Genomic DNA, 20,612 nt, shown 5'->3' with positions numbered 1-20,612 from the left:
CTGTCACTGCTGATATTTAGATCCATTTTCTAAGTTACTTTGAGCCCTTTATGATATATTAGAATTACCACATAATTTTTAACATCCAAGGCAAACTCCCTTTTGATCACTAATTTTTAATTTGAAATATTTTATTTTGTATTCTTTAACATTAACTGTAGGATGCAGGAACATGAAAGTAGTCATAATTGTTAATAATTTAGATACTATAAATTCTACTCTTGACTGTTGATGGGTTGTGATTAACCAGGTTTACAAGAAGCATATATGTATATGTAAAACAACAACATTCAAAGTATGAAGACATGTCTTGAGAGTACTGGTATATGAGAAGTTGGGTGAGGTTTTAGCAAAAAAAGGAGTGAAGTTTCAGTAATGCAGATAGATGTATAAGTTTACTGAAAGTAGGTAATACAATTTCAGACAATGTAGTTGATATAGTTGCAGGGAGTCTGGCTGGTTTCCGGAAGAGTCGATTACATTATTTCAGTCAAGGTATTACCAATCTGGTAACTTATCCTTATTGAATAGATTACCACAATCAGAACTTGTTAATGCTGACAGCCAACCAGTGTGAGCTGGCACATGATCTGCAGCTCTAAGTGTGCACTTTACAGCACGAAAAGCAGAGGATTTTCCAAGACTCCTAGGTACATTCTGCCATTTACTCTGTAACTGGTTCAAAGCAGGGAAACAGGTCCTTCAGTCCATCAGCTCTTTATTCCACACACTCTCTCTCTAGATTATAGCATTCACCCTCTGTGGTGAACTACATATACCTGTCTGGACACGCCCCCCCCCCCCCCCCCCCTGCTGACTGCTCCTGTAGCTCATCCCACTGACTGTGGCTCCTCCCAAAGACCCCGGTATAAAGGCGATTGGGGCCTGAGCCCTGCCTCTCAGTCTCCAGGATGTAGCATGGTGGTCAATTGCTGCTTGTTCTTTCTTCCAGTCAATAAAAGCCGATATCTCGCCTCACGTCTCAGAGAGTTATTGATGGTGCATCACCCTCACATTCACCCTCACAATATGGGCAATTTACATTAGCCAAGGTGACAAGGAGAATGTGCTAACTCCACACAGATAACGCCTGGTATCAGGATTGAACCTGGGTTTCTGGTGTGAGATAGTGGTTCTACCAGATCCTCAGTTTTATATTAGCTAATCCTAACCTATTCAGTGATGCCGATTCCTCTGAATACAACCACTGCATTTCATTAGGAAACTAAATGGAGATAATTATTTGAATTTATGATCATTAATATTAATACTTCAATTAACTTACATCAGTTAACTGCTTTAAGGAAATTTATTGTTTTATTTCTAATTTTTAATTTTTGTAACAATTTAAATCAATTTTAATTATTTACATTTTTCCAATCTTCTAAATGTCTCTGATCTTCAGTTAAGCTGTCTGACCATGTGACACATACTTTGTCAACTGGTAATTCTCATTGGCCAGCATGAAACAACCCCTGATTGTGGTCCGAGCTTGCTTTAACAGTCTATGGGTGAAGCCTAACTCTCCTTTTGCTCATCTCGGTATTGGGAACCATGGAACTATTGGAAGGCCAAGTAAGCCAGTTTCAAAAATGTCCTTGAATCTGTAGTCCTAACTCAGCCTGTCAACTATAGGTTACTGCAGTTCCTCCACTGCAGTTAGGACTTGAATGCCTCTTCAGCTGAGATGCTGGCATTACTGTGATGTCCATATCCTGTGTGAGTGCAGCCATTGGCTCCCTGTGCTGCAAGGTCACCAACCTTGTGAATTTCCTTTCACTCACTGACTGATGCTCTCTTGGGAGAGTGAATTATTTCATAGTATTATATAATCACAGAATACTTTCTGCACATAATGAGGCCAGTCAGCCCATCATGTCTGTGCTGGTCCTTGATCAGAGCAAGTTATTCATTCACCCCCCTGGCTCTATTATTATATCCATTTTATTCTCCATATGTTTATCCATTTTCCCTAAAGCCCATAGTGTAACCTGTCTCCACTGCATTCAGTAACAACAGCATTGTGCTAGGTATATTTTCTAAACTATTAATTCTCATCCCTTTCTTTTTCACCTGATGTTCTCCACCGCTTCACTGAAACCTCCCTCCATCTGCTCTGTCCAGTCTCCTCATTATTATCCACCAACTAATTCCCCTTCCAGCCACTCACCAGCATCGCCTTAAGTACTGAACAATTCCTTTTGGTGTTGATGCAAGGTGCAGTTGGGAAAACCTCCTGTAATAAACAGCAGGCATCTCCTGCACAACTAACATTTGGCAGTTCCTGGGTCATTACAACTTGGCAAGGTTTGCTCTGAATCAGCAATGCACAGGGTTTGGTATCACCTGTTACCTTCCAGTAAGTACACGTGACATATTGTGTTATTGAACCATGTTGAGCATGCAACAGCAAAAAGGAATGCTTACAATAAGCAATCAAGATGAGAAGATCAACGTACTCAATGGTGAAAATAGCCATAACTCTTTTTTAGACAGTTACTCAGTACTCCTTAATTTAGAGATATTTGTATAACAACAATTCGTTGAAATGTTTACAGGATGGGTGGTCTTTCTACCTGCACATTAATAGCACAGAAGAGAAGGTCACGTAATTTGTAGCATGCAATCTCCTGAGTGATTTTGTAGAACTCTTGGCTTTTATCCTGATTGAAATGTCAGGTTTGATTCACTCGCTTCTCTCTGCCTCTGAGTCAGGAACTTCTGCACACAAGCCTCAGTGCAGTAGTTTAAGAACGTTAACTACGCAATGTTTTCTCAGTGACAGTGAGGGGAAATTCTGTTGCTTGGCTGAAATGTTAAATTGAAATCCTTCTGGCTCCCATAAGTGCATAGCATGAGCCCTTGCGTTGCGTTGGCTCCACAATCAAAATCTCTCTCCCTAATGTAGAAAGGAATTCGGATAAGGGGTTTGCCCATTCGCAGGGATGAGCAGAATGCACATTTACTCTGTCGAGTCTCAGACGAGGAAAGAGACATCCAGAAGTGAGATAGATTGGCTGATTGAGTGGTGTCACAGCAACAGCCGCATACTCAATGCCAGCAAGTCCTATGTATCGGTTGTGGACTTCAGGAAGGCGAGGTTCAAAGGCTCAGAAGTCCAGTTTAATGTCAGAGAAATGTATACAATATACATCCTGAAATGCTTTTCCTTCGCAAACATCCACAAAAACAGAGAAGTGCCCCAAAGAATGAACAACAGTTAAACTTGAGAATCCCAAAGTGTAAGTGGCAGCAAGGCAGTATTCAGCAGTTCTCATACCTATTGCACAATTTATTTATTCTTATAGCTTACAAGTTTTAAATAAAATATAAGTTTCATGTCTTGCATTGTATTGCTATCTGAAAACAGAATGTTGAATGACTTACAGTATGTCAGAGATAATAAATCTGATTCGGAAACATTCCAATTCCTCACAGCCCTTGACAGGGTGGAATAGGAAGTGATGATTCTTCTGCCAGTGATGTCTAATACCAGGAATCAGTCTCAAAATAAGGATTCATTGTTGTATTTTTATTAGCATGTATTGTGTTTACTATGTGAGCTTCAGGCAAGTAAGACATTTCATTGCATTCATGACAATAAACTAAGCTGAATCTGAAATTGGAAGTAATTTCTTTACTCAGTTACTAACAAACCCTTGGAGTTCTCTGCACAAGGGCTGTTCAGACGCAGGTTGTGAATATACAAGGACTTTAATAGACTCAAGGGATATGGCCTGAGTGCAGGAAACTGGTGCTGAAGCAAAATGTCAGCAGTTTATGGAGCAGGTACTCAGGCTAAATTGTCTTACTTCTGCTCTGTGTATGAAGACATACTGAGTCAAGATCAATGGGCAGAGAGACAAATATTTAATAGGCAAAGGTAGTCATGGTTATGGAATCTGGCTGAGTCATTGGATCTAAAAGACAGACTGACTGATCTTAAGGACCTGCATTCTCATGTATCGGACATACCAGGACAATTGTGCCTCCAACTAATATATAGTGAGGTGGAGCAGAACCCTGACACACACTACCAGAAGACAGAAAAACTACTTTGCATTGTCCTACATGCTTTAATTAGCAAACATTCAAGAACTGTATTGAGTCATTGCAGAATTCTTTAGATACATCATGGTAATAGGCCCTTCCAGTATACCAAGCAGGCGTTGCTTATTTACACCCTTGTGACCAATTAATTTACTCACCCATACATCTTTGGAATGTGGGAGAAAACATGCTCAGTTGTGGGGAGAACATATAAACTCCTTACGGGTAGCAGTGGGAATTGAACTTGTGTTGCTATACTGTTAGAATTATTTTTCTTCTGATCCTTTACAGATACAATTAGGTAAAGAAATCTGAATTTACTTAGCTGCTCAGAATCAGAATCAGAGTTATTATCTTTGACATACTGTAAATCATTCAATATTCGGTTTTCAGGCAGCAATACAATGCAAGACATATAAATATAAAATATAAGTTTCATGTGGGCCTGCTGAAGACATGGATGTGGTGGAGTTGTAGGTAGTGAAGAAAGTTGTGCAAGGTTTCCAACTTCCGGCTGGAAAGTTGGAAGGAGTGGGAGCAGAAATAGAAATTATTCCAGACAAGTCAAATCCTAGACAGTCATACAGAATAAATGACAGGGGCATTTAGGAGTATTAATGTACAGAGGGAACTTAGGGTACAAATCCATAACTCACTGAAAGTAGCACCTTAGGGTAATAAGATACTGAAGAAAGCATCCAGTATACCTGCTTTCAACGGCTGAGGCATTGAACATATGGGCAGCTGTACAAACCATGGGGTGGAGAACACTTAAGAATACTGGTTGCCACACTACAGGAAGGATGATATAGAAATACAAAGAATGCAGGAGTTTTGTCATGGGCCCAACCCTGCACACCATTGGGGTCATCTTTAAGAGGCAGTGTCTCAAGCAGGTAGCATCAATCACTAGTGATCCTTACCATCTGGGATATGCCCTCTTCTCCTTACTACCACTGGGGAGGAAATACAGGAGCACGAAGAACCAAACTCAATGATTCAGCAACAATTTCTTCCCATCTGCCATCAGATTTCCAAACAGTGCATGAACCCATGAACATTCTTCATTACTTTCATTTTGCATCATGTATTTATCTTTGTAATTTGCAGTAATCTTATATCTTTGCACTGTGATATAATTCACGAATAATAATTCTGATCATGAGACGGTTGCCTAGAATGAACAGCTTTATTTCTAAAGAAAGATTGGACTGGATTTATTCTCACTGGAATGCAGGAGACAGAGGAGTGACCTTACAGACTTCTTCACTATAAACGTATGAGGGGCATAGATGTGTTCGATAGTGTCATTTTCTGAAGCATTCCAGATCTAGTGAGCATAGGTTTAAGGTGAGAGAGGAGGAATTTAAAGGAGTTCTGGGTGGGGGCAATTGTTTTTACATAGAGAGCTGAGGGAATATGGAATGAGCTGCCAGAGGAGGTGGTAGAGTCAGATACAATTTTTAAAAAAAGTATTTCAATGGGTATATGAATAGGAAAGGTATAGAGGGAAGCAAACAGAATGCAGGTGAATTCAATTGGTGTCAATAAGCATCACACTTAGCATGGACAAGGTGGCTGAAAGGTCCCATTTCTGTTCTGTACAATTCTGGGTCACCACCATAGGAAGAATATGGAAAATTAAGAGAAGGTGCAGAGCAAATTTACTAAGATACTGGCTGGATTAGAGAACATGTCTTATGAGGATGGTTATATGAAAATTATGTGCATGAATTCAGTTTCAGTCATTTAGAGGAATTCAGCTATTTGGCTTAATTGATGGAAAGTCAACAAGGTAATCCCACTTTGTCAGGGAAAAGAATTCCCGCACTTTGTCTCTAAAAATAATTCATCCAGGTTTCCCCTCTTTTGTTCCTATTTCACTCATTGGCTAACTCAGATCTCAAAACATTCTCTACATATTTTTCCACAGAACAGGCCAATCAGTGTTCCTGCTTTCTCTGGCAATTTAGATGGTTCTCCAAATCTGTCAAAGTGACTTATCAATCTATCAGCCACTCATCTGATGCATAAATTGGCCTTTTCTCAGAGTCTGGATAGTGGTAAATTTGGAGAGAACTAAACTGATTTAACTTGACTTTCTGAAACAATGAAAAACTGCACAATAATTATAATAGAAGAAAATGACTGTTTTCTATTTGCATCACATTTCTCAAGCTCAAAGGAACTGCAAATTTTGCTATCAGTTACAATATTAACATATTGCACATTTAATCCCTTGCCAGTAATTTCAGTATCTCATATTTTCTTACCACTGATAGTTTTTTTTGTTTGTTTAGTTTCTGAGACTTTTTTCTCTTCCCTTCAAGGTGAAAGAGCAGTTAATGCTGCTAAATTGATGATAACCAATTCGTGACCCTGCCTTACAGCCTAACCAATTTTATTTTCCAAAGTAACATACACAAAAGGCTGGAGGAACTCAGCAGGTCAGGCAGCATCTATGGATATGAGTAAACAATCAACGGTTTGGACCAAGACCCTTCAGCAGGACTGGAAAGGAAGGGAGAAAAAGCCAGAATATGAAGGTGGGGGGAGGGGGAGGAGTACAAAACTAAATGGTGATAGATAGATGAAGCCAAGTGGGTGAAAGCGAGGGGGGGGGTTGGTGAAGTAAGAAGCTGGGAGATGATAGGTGGAAAAGGTAAAGGCTGGAGAAGAAGGATTCTGATTGGAGAGGAGAGTGGACCATGGTAGAAAAGAGAGGAGGAGGGATATCAGGTGAAGGGTGATGGGCAGGTGTTATGAAGAGAAGAGGTAAGAGGGGAGCCAGAATGGGGAAATGACGAAGACAGAAGACAGAGGGAGAAAAATAATGGAAGTTGGAGAAATCAATGTTCATGCCATCAGATTGGAGTCCACCCAGACAGAATATGAGGTGTTGCACCTCCATCTTGAGAGAGGTGTCTTCATGGCAGTAGAGGAGGATATGAACTGACATCTCAGAATGGGAATGGGGATTGGAATTAAAATGTCTGGCTACTAGGAAATTGTACCTTTTGCAGACAGAGTGAAGGTGCTTGACAAAGAAGTCCCTCCATTTACATCATGTTTCACCAAAGTAGAAGAGGGTGCAAAGAGAGCACCGGATACAATAGACTACCACAACAAATTTGCAGGTGAAGTCTTGCCTCATTTGGAATGACTGTTTGGGGCCTTGAACGGAAGTGAGGGAGGAGGTGAATGGGCAGGTGTAGCACTTTTTCCACTTGCAGTGATAAATGCCAGGACAGGCATTGATGGGGATGGATGAATGGTCAAGAGAATCATGGAAGGAACAATCACGGTGGAGGTGGAGGAGGTTGCAATGTGTTTGACGGTAGGGTCCCATTGAAGCCACCTTTTAAGTTCAGGGCTGCCTTATGGATGTTGGCAGAGCTATTTAAAAAAAAACATACATTCAGTTGCTCATACATCGGAGTTCATAATTATTCTTTAAGGAGCCACTCGTGCTTCATGAAATTATGAAGGAATGCTCCTAAACTTAGGGTACCTTTTGTTACTGATATTGATTGTATTGCTTGTTTAAGAACTTGTATGTTTTTGTGGTTTCTGCATCATCTTTTTTTGTTCAGGTTTGCAATCAACAACAAAATTGACATGGGCGCCACAGTAGCATAGCGGTTGGCGTGGCACTATTACAGCTCGGAGCGTCAGAGTTCGGAGGTCAGTCCTAGCGCCATCTGTAAGGGGTCTGTAAATCCTCCCCATGGAATGTGTGGGTGTCCTCCAGGTGCCCCGGTTTCCTCCCACATCTCAAAGATGTACTGGTTAGCAGGTTAGTTGGTCATTGTAAATTGTCCCGTGATTAGGCTAGGGTTAAGTCGGGGGGTGGGGTTTGCTGGTGGCGCAGCTTGATGGGCTGGAATGGCCTATTCCATGCTACATCTCAATGAATAAATACATACACTCAACTGGGGAAAGACTTCTTTATTGGCTAGATTTTCATGTTCCAGAAGGCAGGAAAAATAAATTAGAATGTTAAATCCATTGTAGTGTAATTAAATCCTAGTACAAAAAAAAACATGCAAAACAGCTAAATTTTCATTCAATGATTATTGAAAAACTTGTTAAGAAGAAGTGGCTTTGCAAGCATAAAATGCATTGCACAATGTTCAAAAGAAATGAGTAATTTATATCACTTAGAACTAATAAATACAGCTTTTGAATATTTTGGCTTAAATGCAACTATTTTCATAGTGTTTTATGCTTAGCATTACTGAGGAAGTTTAACATCTGTTTAGCATATTTCATAAGTTTTCTGTCTTGCAGATCAATGAGAATTATTAATTTGAGAAAGTGATAAACATTCAGAAGTTCAGGGCTGGAATTTAATTTGTGGGAGCATGTGGATTTGAGAATGAACAGGAAATATAAAATGGTGAAATTGATGGCACTGACATCCAGCTTTCACATGCACTTGGGCTGCTCAAGAATATCTCTCAGGAGAGAAGTTTGCCACTTAATATTGGCTATCTGCTTCTTACTTCAACTTGATCTCTTTGGGGCTCTTAATCTTAATTGAATGAAAGAGAAACACAAGATGAGAGGGGAAATATTTAACAAGAATTTAAGGGGCAAGTGATACCTGTGTGGAATGAGCTGCCAAAGCAAGTTGTTGAAGAATGTACAATAACAACTTATTGGTTATTTATAAGTTATTAAAACAACTTATAAAGGACAGTTGGGCACCTACATAGATTGGAAAGGCTTAGAAGATTATGAGCCAATGCTGGCAAATGGGACTAGTTTGGAGTGGGCATCTTGGTAGGCGTAGATCAGTTGAGCCAAAGGGACATTTTCATGCGGTATATGGATTTTTGGATATGCAATTGTTTATTTTCTCTTGTAATATCTACTGGCATGGAAAACATATCTCGCGAGAGCACACATGCTTCATGTGCTTTGTAAATCTTGTCCAGTTTTGGAGGCGGTGTTTAAATATTGGTTGTTTGGTCAACATTTCAGTATATTGGATCTGAATTCACAGCATGTTAGTTTGATTCAAGTTGACCTGGAAGAGAAATTCCAATTGTGAGGAAAGATCCATGAACTAAAATCTTAACAAGTTTCTCTTTACACAGGCCCCGAGTTCTTCCAGCATTTCTGTTTTTTGTTGTTCGAATCTGTTCTGGGCTGCAGTCTAACAGTTGAAGGGGAAGAGATGTGTAACTTCCAGGAGGTAATTCTAGCAGAAAAGTTTTACAGACAGATTAGTTTATATTCAGTTTAATTTATTTTATATACAATGGGGTGCAATTGGATTCCTTGTTTGCATGAAGCTCACCATGTAAACAGTAAATATGGTAGTAATATACACAGTACAACAATAATTATAGGGAAGAGTGCAAAGCAATGAATAGTGCAAAGAAATGCATGACAGGAGTAGTAGAATTATGGTTCAAGAACTTGGCAGAACCAGCAGGAAGCGGATTTGAAATAGGTGATTTATTCAGAAATTTGATAGTCATGAGGAATAATCTCTTCTTAAGTCTCGTCATCCAGGCTTTCAAACTCTTGTATTTTCTCCAAGAAAGGAGAAGAGTGAAAATGGACTGTCAGGTTGGCAACACACACTGAAGATGAACCGGATGGAAGGAAATGATGAGCCTGTGATACACTGGGCAGAGTTTACCCCTCTGCATATTCCAGTGGTCCATACTGGGGCAGTTGTCATACCAGATTGAAACACAACCCATCAGGGTATTTGCCATAAAGCATCTGTAAATGTTTGAGAGTATTCTCACAGGCAAGCTGAATCTTTTCGGGTACATGTGCCTTCTTGATTACCAGCTCAGTGTGAAAAGACAAGGAGAGATTGCTGATGATATGGATGCCTCAGTGAGAGGAGAGTTTTATTGATGAGGACAGGATTGTGTTCACCACCATCCCTGCTTCCTTTGGTCAGTAACCAGCTCATTTGTGTTGCTGACTTTAAGGGCTAGATTGTTGTTCTGACATCTTGACACAAGGTCTGTGATTTCATAGAATAATCTTTCAAAGTGCCAGTGTCTGGGGAGGGCTAGGCACATCAAGTAGTGACAGCATATTGAGTTTCTGAAAGGTTTAAAGAGACTGAGGCTGTCAATTTTATCAATTTGCATATGATGTGAACACTTGGAATGAGAATGGTTATGGGTTTATGCCTTAGGTTGGCTTCCCACACATACAAGGCATTATAGAATTCATGCACATTGCAAGCAATGGTGTTGATCCTTTAGAAGGGTTTCTGTTTGATAAATGAGCAGCTGGTGAGCACTGTAATGAGATCTCTCTGCCCATGCGCAGCATTCCCAGGCAGCTGTTACTAATGCTTTGGTCCTGCAGCTGTCCACCCTCACTGATCTTAATGAACCTTGAAAGCAAAGTTACCAGCTGTCTACACATAGAGAAATAAAACAAGACTGATTACATTTCTTAGAAATTCAAGGCACAAGTCTCAGTGGTGCCATTGAGAATCATCACATGTCCCATTGAAGTGATGAAGGTGTAATCCAAGTGCTGCACCAACCTGGTAGACACACCAATTAAAGTGTTCAGAACCCTGTCACAGTTCACAGCTATGTGCTGTATAGATAGATGGACCATTCTTTTTTAAATCCTTTCTTTATTGCAGTTAGTGGGAGCTTGTATATAATTTAGCTGCCAAGCCATCAGTGGCTTAATAATGTACATTCTGAATATTACAATAGATCGCAAATTAATTTGTTCTTTTAGTATACCAGTTGTTCTTGTTCTAAAGAATAGAACTTTGGTCATTGTTCCACCATTTAATCAAAACAATGATAGAAGTGGCCAATACTTTGTGAACTGAGTACGATTTCCAGTCACTATTACTAACCAGTGTTAGTGGACAACAATTCCTTCAACTGTTTGGAGAAAAATAATACTTCACAATGAACAGTTTCTGAATTACCAGGGGTACTATGCAAATATTGTTCAGCTCATTTGTACACTTCTGTTTGTTCTCCAATCACTGCATCTTGGCCCTACTCCCAAGCTTCCTTTAGTCCAGATTTCCATCTGAGAGTTAGGGAACATCTCTGCATGCTCCTGCTCCTGCTCAAAGGCTACCTCATCAATTCACTCACTAATTTGGGACCCAGTGACTGAGCAACATTTTGAGCACAAAATTGAGATAATAAGGCAAATTGTAGGATCTCTGTCATGTAAAGTGTAATCCAGAAGCAAGTATGATATCTCTGCCAAGCTTACACTAGGAGTTCAATAACGAAGTGCTAGAAGCTTGTGACTATTCATTACTGTCAATATGTGGCTGACCAGCATAATGGGGTCAAATATACACTCCCCACATTATCATAAGTTAACCTGCTGACAATACAATGAGGAATATCAACAGATCAGATACCAAATCTTTGCAAATGTATCATTGATAGGGCAGGTTCTGCTTGAAACCCTTGAATTATTTTGCAAAGATAAAGCAGATGACTGTGTATTTGAGCTTATTTCTAACTGATTTGTTTCATTACCCTCAAATTGAGCTGATCTTACTTGGGGGAAAAACAAACTAGGAAGTATAAAATAACAGTCATGTAAACCCATCATTTCTGAGTTACTCTCTCCATATCCTCTTGTTAACTTAATCTTTAACACAAGAGATGCTGGAAATCCAGAGTAACACATACAAAATGCTGGTGTAACTTGGCAGATGAGGTAGCATCTACGGAGAATAAACGGTTGACGATTTAGGCTGAGACCCTTCATCGGGACCTTGGCCTGAAATGTCAGTTGTGTATTCCTCTCCATAGATACTGCTTGACCAGCTGATCTCCTCCAACATTTTGCTCAATTTCAAGTTTAATGGTCATTTAACCATACACTTGTATACAGCTAAACATGTGTGTGTTAACCTAATCGTTAGTAGTTATCAATACAAATGACAAATTGGTTGAAGTAGGACCAATTTCATGGAAAAACATAGGGCAAGAAGAAGATCTTCTGTTGAGATTTCAGATTTAGAAGTTAAGGTCAAGAGAGGGAAAATGGTAGAACACGGTCTTCATTGGCCTGGGACGATTGAACAAATGCTCAATGTTAAACTGAAGGAACATGCAGACTGGATGTTAGTCAATTGTCTGATGCCGCAGACACAATGAAGGGGTCCAGGCTGGTGATGGAGAACTAGAGATGACAGACATTGATAAACATTTATAATTTGGCCTTAGGTAGTCGAGCACCAGAAGAGAGATCAAAGAGAGGAGGAGACCAAAGATGGATCCTTGCAGAACTCTGCAGGTGACAGAGGAGCAGCAGGAAGCAAAGGAATTTCTATAGTTGCTCCTTCTCTGACTTGACAGGTAAGAGTACAACTGCATAGGGACTATAGAGGTAAGATATGAGCAAGAATAGTTTTATTGAGCAGGTCAAAGGCTGCACTGTGATCAAGGGTTGCAGAAACATCTGTTTGGGAGGTAAATTGGTTTATTATTGTCACATGTAAACTGGACGCAGTGAAAAAAATTGCTTTGCATGTCATCCATACCATCCAGATCATTTTGTCACATCAGTTCACTGAGGAGGTATAAAAGGAAAACAATAATTGGAATGAAGAATACAGCATTTATTTTACAGAGAAAGTACAGTGCAGGCAGACAACAAGGTGCAAGCCATGTTGAGGTCAAGATTCCATCTTAATGTACTGGGCAACTGTTCATTAATCTTTGAGCCTGGTGGTTAGTGCTTCCAGGTTTTTGTATCTTCTGACTGATGGAAGGGAAGAGAAGAGAGAATGACCAAGTTGGGAAGGGTCTTTCATTATGTTGGCTGCTTTACCAAGACAGTGAGAAGTGTAGAGAGAGGCCAAATTTAATGATTTGAGGAAGATTATAGCAGGTGTATGAATTCTTCAGTTTCAACTAATATTTATCAAAAATCTCTGTTGTGAAGTTTACAAACACTATTTATAAATTTGATAATGTCACCACTGTTGTTGGAAAAATCTCATTTGGTGACAAGAGGGCAAAAAAGAGTGGCTAGTTGAGTAGAGTCACACATCAACCTCACGCTCAACATCAGTAAAACCAAGGCATAGATTACGGACTAAAGGAAGGAGAAGATAGGAGAATATACTTCAGTCCATATCGAAAGATCAGCAGTAGAAAGGGTGAGAGCAGCTTCAAGTTACTGGGCATCAAGTCTCGGAGAATCTATCTTGGGCCCAACAGATTAATGCAATTAAGTAGAGGGTAAGGCAGAGGCTGTATTTCATTTGGAGTTTGGAAGAGATTCAGTAAGTCATTAAAGACTCTTACAATTTTCTGTAGATATATGGTTGAGAGCATCACAGCTTGGTATGGAGGCTCCAATGCATTGCATTGCAAATGGCTGCAGAAGCTTGTGGACTCAGCCAACTCCATTACTGATACAGCACTCCCCAACACTGTGGATACCTTCAAGAGGTTGTGCATCAAGAAGATGGCTTCCAACTCTAAGGAACCTCAACATTTGGGGCAAACTGACTTCCTGTTATTATCACCATGAATGAGATACAAGAGCTTGAGGACCCTCATTCAATGATTCAGAAAGTTTCCTCCCCTATTCATTTTTACTTTTTTTTTGCACTTTATTTAGTTTTGTAACTTACTGTTATTTTTGTATCTTTTCACTGTAGTTCTGCTACAAAACAAAACATTTCACGCCATATACAGCAAGTCAAGAATGAGTCCCGAAGAAAGGTCTTGGCCCAAAACATTGTCTAATTATTCCTTTCCACAGATGGTGCCTGACCTGCTGAGTTCGTCCAGAATTGTGTGAGTGCTGTTTTGGATTTCCAGCTCCTGCCGAATTTCTTCTGTTAAAGATAAGTCTGATTCTGATCTGGAATAAAGACATTTTTTATTCACTGGTAACATCCATGTTACCAATAAATGCAACCATGCAAACTTGTGTTTTCATTCATTTTGCTCTAATGCCTTTGAAGGACTACATAGAGATGTCTAACCTATCCCATTTGTATAGTGGAAAGAAGATAGTGATCTAGTAACAGGTTGGTGGCAAGAGAATGGTGACCTGGTCAACACATACAAACAAGCTGGATGAACTCAGCAGGTTGGGCGCAGCATCTGTTGAAATGAGCAGTCAACGTTTCGGGCCGAGACCCTTCGTCAGGACTGAAGAAGGAGGGGGCAGGGGCCCCATAAAGAAGGCGGGGGGAGGGTGGAAAACCAATCAGAGGAAAGATCAAGTGGTGGGGGAGGGGAAGCAGGGAGGGGATAGGCAGGAAAGGTGAAGAAGGAATCTAAGGGGAAAGCACTATGGGTAGTAGAAGAAGGCAGAATCATGAGAGAGGTGATAGGCAGATAGAAGAAGAGACAGAGTGAAAGTGGGATGGGGGAAGGGAGAGGGAGGGAATTATCGGAAGTTGGAGAATATGGTGACCTGGTCACTGCTGATAAAGTTTATGACTTTAAATATACACATGTTATTATTACTGACTTGAAATGTGTGTTGCTTAATGGAAACTGAAAGTTGATGGATCTTTCGACAAATATTTTCTTTAATAGTGACCAGTGATTCTTAATTTTGCCAACAGTGATGTTATGACAAACACAGAGAGCATCCCAAGCTGAACCAAAGTTCAAAAGCCCTAATAGATGTTGAATAAGGGCAGAACTCCAAATGCATTAGAATCAAATAATAAGATCATAAAATGTCTTGGCACAAGAAGTCTCTTTGGCCCATTGTGCTTTGCAGAATAATCTCAGAATCATTCCCACAAGTTCTCCCTGTATCCTCAAGTACCTATCCAGTTCCTTCTTGAAATCCTTGACTAACACATTTCACACTACCTTTAAGGACAGGGAGTCACAGTTCAGAACCATTTTCTAGTTAAAAAATAGTTTTCTTTATCCCCCCCCTGTATCTTTTGCCAATCACTTCACGTCTGTGCTCCCTGGGACACCTTATGTTTTAGTTACCCCAATAAACACCTATCAAATCACCTTCAACCTTTGATCCAAGGTTATCAACCCCAGCATTTACACTCTAACATTGTAGCTGAAATCTTCTGTCACTGAAATTCTTCTGTAGCCTCTTCACATCTTTTGTAATATATGGTGACCAGACCTGACATTCTACTCCAGTTCTGGCTGAATCAATGTTCAAGTTCATGATTTTGTTTTAGTGCTCTTTGTCTAATTTTGAATCTCGGAACTATTTACACTTTACTCACAGCTCCCTCAGCAGGACCTGCCACTTTAAAAGATTTCTGTAAGTATACATCCTGAAGGATGGTGATGTTGTCCATTTTGTCTCTCCTTTTTTGGTCAGATTGAGTGATTTCACTCCTACCCCAAGTACATTTCTTAGCTTATTTGTTTAAACATTCTCCAAACCTAATTATGCCCTTTTCCAGCTTTTTATTATCTTGTTGTTCACCTCATATTCCAGTTGCATCATGAGCAAGTTTTCAATTTTAACCCACACATTATGTTCAGGTGATTAATATAGGTTAATAGAAAACACAGATCTCAGCACTGACTCCAGGAGGGTACCATTGGTAACCCCAGCCCTTCAGTTCAATTAATTCTGTTTACCTCAACAGTCATAAGTCAATTTCTTCATCATACTACCACTGGTCCTTTCACTCTAGGGGATTCCAATTCGTTAACCAACCTTTCATCTCAACTTTTTTCAGATCCTTCTTCAAATCTTTAATGAACATTCGTTATTGTTTTATAGGAAGTTCAATTAGCTTTAACATGTCCATGCTCACTCTCCTTTGTTTAACAAACTTTGTAAAATGTCTCACTTTCTTCCATGATTATCTTCCCTAAAACTACTGTCACTAAAGCTAAACTGACCAGCCTATATTCCTTTCAATTTGTGTCTCAGTTTAGTCACTAAACAGTGTCTATGAAGGACTAAAAAATTATTGAAAGGAGCTTGTTATGCTTTGTAACTCCAAAAATTAATCAAAAGAGAAACAGGAGAGCCGGGGATAATTAATTTAATGAGACATGCATCTATGATATGGTGGTGCAGTGAACTAAGCCATTCATTTACTTTTACATATAAGTCATAATGAATTATATAAACAGCAAATAATGATTACTCAAATCTATTTACAATATTACAGATATAGTAATTACACAATAGTGCTCAGCATGTTTCTCCCTGACTTTCTTCAGTGACCTAGCAACTACTTTTTCAGAACCATGCAACCTGTCCCCTTTAAGGATGGCTAAAAGTAGTACATCCTCTTCATAGGTTTTATTGTTTATTCTCTCCAATCTACAGTATCTTACCACTGAGATTTTGACAGCAACATCTTCCTTAGTGAAAACTGAACCAAATAATTATTATTCCAGCCATGACTTTGGCCTCTACATATTGATCACCTTTTTGTTTCCTAATTGGCCCCATCTCCACTTACTAATCACTTACAATTCACAGAAGGCATTCTGTCTTTCTCTCTGAATACTTGTTTTCATTTAAACCTCCCTTCTCAGCCTGCTCTATTCAGCCTGCTTCCTACTTCAATTATTTATTTGACTTACATTATATTTCTATGCTTCTTACAGCGGGAGACCATTTGATCTATCAGGACTCTACTGAGTGTCCGAGCAATTTGCATTGATTTTGCTTTTACCTATTGTTTTCACATTTTTATGATTTACCCTCTTGTGCACAATTGCACGCACAGATTCTATCCTTCCTCTATATATTAGGGACAATTAACATTATCCAATTAGCTTAGTAACCGGCAGATCTTAGTGATGTGGGAGGAAATGGGGCACCTACAGGAATCCTACTTTATTTGGTTCATTCTGTTTGCCAACTACTTTCTCAATAGCGAAGCTTTGCTTCCCATCTTTCCCCTTGTGGGAATGTAGTATTCTGAACCTGAGACATCTCCCCTTTAACAGTTATGCCTCTTTCTTTATGGTTTTGCATAATACATCAATGATTAGCTTTATTTGTTACATGTACATTGAAAAATACAGTGAAATGCATTGTTGGAGTCTAATCAAATCCGAGAGTGTTGTGCAGGGCAGCCTGCAACGGTTGCCACACTTCTGGCACCAACAAAGCATAACTATATAAATCCATTAACCCAAAGCATGTATCTTTGGAATGCAGGAGGAAAATGGAGCACCCAGCAAAAACCCACTTAAGCCACAAATCCTTTACAAATATCAGTAGGTGTTCAACCCCGACGTTACAGCTACTGCAGTGAAGTATTGCCTGCTACGCTATTTTGCAGCCACACAGTAGTTCCTACTGCCAAAGTAGCTGCTTTCACTTTAACCTGGCCAGCTACATCTCATTACAGTTAGCACTCATCTAACTAACAAGTTTGACTTTTGGTAACTACTTTCTTCATCACTAAGCTAAATCTCATGATAAAGTCAGCAGACTTCTAAGGATTTTCACAGATAGACATAGTGATTCCCTAGAACCCAATTTAACAGAGCCTTCTATGTTCAAAGGAGAGCAAGAAAAGTACCTGATAGGGAGAAATTGCAGAATTATGTGAAAAGGGTATAGAAAGGGGGTTAGCTCTATTGTTCTTGCATAGCTCCAGTCAAGACTGAATGGGTATATCACTTCCAATACGAGGGGTGATTGATTAGTTGGTGGCCTAAGGCAGAAGAAGATGAGTTATATAGCTCTCATTACATGCATATGCAGTTCACTTACTCTCAGCAAACTGATGAAAGGTGCACATCAGCTGTGCAGTCATGTGGCACTTGATCACCCATAATCTACTCATTGATGTCTGGTTTGTATTTCACCTGATCCGGTGTACTCCAGACCTCATCATTTCCTTGGTACACTATTTTCTGGTTACCCTTCAAGTAATGTATAACTTGATTAGGAGATATGCTGCTTATCTTTGGTTGTTTTTGTTGTACCTAAATCCTAGTGGACTTGTCCCAGCAACACTGTGGACTACGTTCACCAGAAAGATGGCTGTAATGTGCCGCCATCTTGGCAAAGGGAATGAAGGACTGACAATCTCTAGAAGATATTTCCAGTAATTCTTTCTTTTCAGAACACTTTGTGCACAGGGACATCTTATGTGCATGATCACGTCCTTTAATGAGCCATTCTTATCACCTATACATCATCTGCTCACATTGTTCACTTATATTTCATGTATCTCTATTTGTCCATTCTACAGCCATGTTTTTCTCTGTCTTGTACTCATTGAACAGATTCGCTCTGATCTAATACTGTGTTGCTTCCACTTCTGTTGCACTCTTAACTCATTAAATCTTTTTATCCAATTTATCAATTCTTACACGGCAATGCTCATCACCCATAAGGGGAGGTTTTAATCCTCCCCTTATCTTAGCAACAGAACTCCCTGTGAGATGATCTCTTAGTTGTAGTTATTTTTAAACTGAATAAATGAATTCCACTAATATCTAATCAATATTATTGCAGATCTAATTAACTGCCATAGATCATACAACAGTTGCTTGAAGGAATTGCAGAATATTGGAGCACAGTTATAGGTCATTTGACCCATCAGATTTGTATTAGAATTTATTCTGTAAATATAAGAGAGCTTTCTAAACTCTCTTGTCTCACACCCTATTCACCTTGCCATTATTCTTTTCAAAGGAATTGACTATTCACCTTTGAAAAGATTTATGGAGTCTGCTTTACAGAGAAATACTATAGAAAAATAACTCTTTTATAATCTTTATTTAACTTGTTTATTTTGTGATCAATGTATTCCATGAATTTATTTTAAATTTATTCCCAATCTAATCAATGTGAAACGATCTAGCATTATTCATCCTCTCATAGCTCTTTATATTTCATCTGGTCACCCTGTTAAATGTTTGATCCCTTAACTACAGCACTAATTTTGAAAATTGCTTTTCACAACTCCCAATCTTTACTTGCAGTTTCATCCATAGCAACATAAATTGCAAACTATGATGGCATCTCATATCCTGCCTGGACAGTTATAACCAGACAATACTATCCCATTTGCTTGTCCCACACTTATCGCTTGATTTCATCATCCCACTCCCAACCCCACCAAATTCTATCATCTTCAACCCTTTGTTACTTCCACCTATCACCCTCTAGCTTTTAGTGCTATTTGTATTCTTCACTTCCCTATCTGCCTATCACCTCCTTCAGCTGATCCACCAATCACCTGCCACCTCTTGCTCCATCCTTTCCCTTGATCTTTTTTATAATGGCCATCTCCCCTCCAGCTTTCAGTCCATATAAAGAGTCTTGCCAGAAATGTCAACTATCCCATCTCTCCAAAAATGAAGTGATCCAACAACGGTTGGTAATTTTGTAAAAGCTGAGATTTTAAAACCATTTTGAAGATTCCTTTTACTGTGTTTTTCTTATTTTTTATTTGTGTTTGCTCAACAGTTTGCCAATGACAGAATACCATTGGGATCTGACTCCATGAAGTTCTGTATACAATCTTGTATTTATTGGTGGGGATAGATCTTTGAGGGAGATGTGGAGAAAAGCAGTCATTCTCAAAGTGGAGTAGACTACATATTTCAAGACTAGGATATCAATTAGAAAGTTAAGTAGAAGCATGTGCCTTTCAGATGTGTGGTAAATAAATTATATACATTGACTCTTTCCTTGGGGGATTTTCAGTGTTCATTGGAACTGGGATGGATTTTGTTTATGTATTTTGAATCAATCTGTTGCATAAGCCATTGTGGCTTTCCTGGAGAGATCTGTCAAAATCCCCAGAGAGTTATCTAAAACTGGCTGGATGACCTAACAAACCTCTGTACTTTACTAACTAACTACTTCCATTGAAAATTCTTGCAGTAGTTACAGCTGGCTTGTCAAATGGAGTTTATTGTCATGTGTACAGTATACAACATATATGTCTTCACAGGTGCAATGAGAACTTACTTGCAGCAGCATCATAGCCATATAGTGTCAGAAACATGACATTCACAAGAAAAGCATCAATTGTTAAAAAATTATATAAGGAAGTACAGTATTAGTACAAAAATAAACAAAGTTCACTTTAAGGCAAAGTGGTTAAAATGTTGCTATACTGAAGTAATAATTAGGAATGAGCAGGTTACTTCAAAACCAAAATGGTTGATGAAAGTTGCTGTTCTTGAACCTGGTTGTGTGGGAGTAACACTAAAGTTTAGGATTACAGCCAAGAATTTTATAAGAGTATTGTGTCTATTATCACTATTTGAACATTGGATCATTTGTGTACTATTTACTATCAGCTCATGGGTAATCAGTGTTTCTTAAATGTTGTCATCTTCATAGAGAGTGTTTTATTTATAGCTGATTGTTGCAATAGGATTTGATGGAGACATTCCAGCATGGGGCTTCTTATGAGAAAACAATGGCAAGGATGTTGGCTGGCTCTGTAAGTTGTTCCATACATAATCATTGATAATGGTTTAAATTACTATTTCCAGTATCCCAGAGAGTGAAGAAGGGGGTTACTGTGACATAGTGAGTGTCTCTGTGCATTAATAAGTCACTGTTAGAGCATTGAAAATAGAACAGTACAGGGCAGAACAGGCCCTTCTGCCCTTGATGTTGTGCCAGAC

At 39.2% G+C, this 20,612-nt stretch overlaps 1 protein-coding gene across 2 annotated transcripts in view; it reads left to right on the top strand.

The window, feature by feature from the left end:
• LOC132396763 (uncharacterized) overlaps positions 1–19,552 on the top strand; it is a 247,435-nt gene extending 227,883 nt beyond the window's left edge. The window contains exons 3-4 of one of the 2 annotated variants that reach the window (XR_009513106.1): positions 12,255–12,386; positions 19,438–19,552. The gene's annotated coding sequence lies outside the window, so the exon portion shown is untranslated. Of the gene's footprint in view, positions 1–12,254; positions 12,387–13,803; positions 13,932–19,437 lie in introns of those variants that run through there. The other variant, XR_009513105.1, reaches the window with a different exon arrangement.
• Positions 19,553–20,612: the final 1,060 nt, after the last annotated feature.

Source organism: Hypanus sabinus, chromosome 7 (genome assembly GCF_030144855.1).
Source record: "Hypanus sabinus isolate sHypSab1 chromosome 7, sHypSab1.hap1, whole genome shotgun sequence".
NCBI lineage: Eukaryota > Metazoa > Chordata > Chondrichthyes > Myliobatiformes > Dasyatidae > Hypanus > Hypanus sabinus.
The sequence above is the reverse complement of the archived record's forward strand: the minus strand, read 5'-3'. Positions and strand labels throughout refer to the sequence as shown.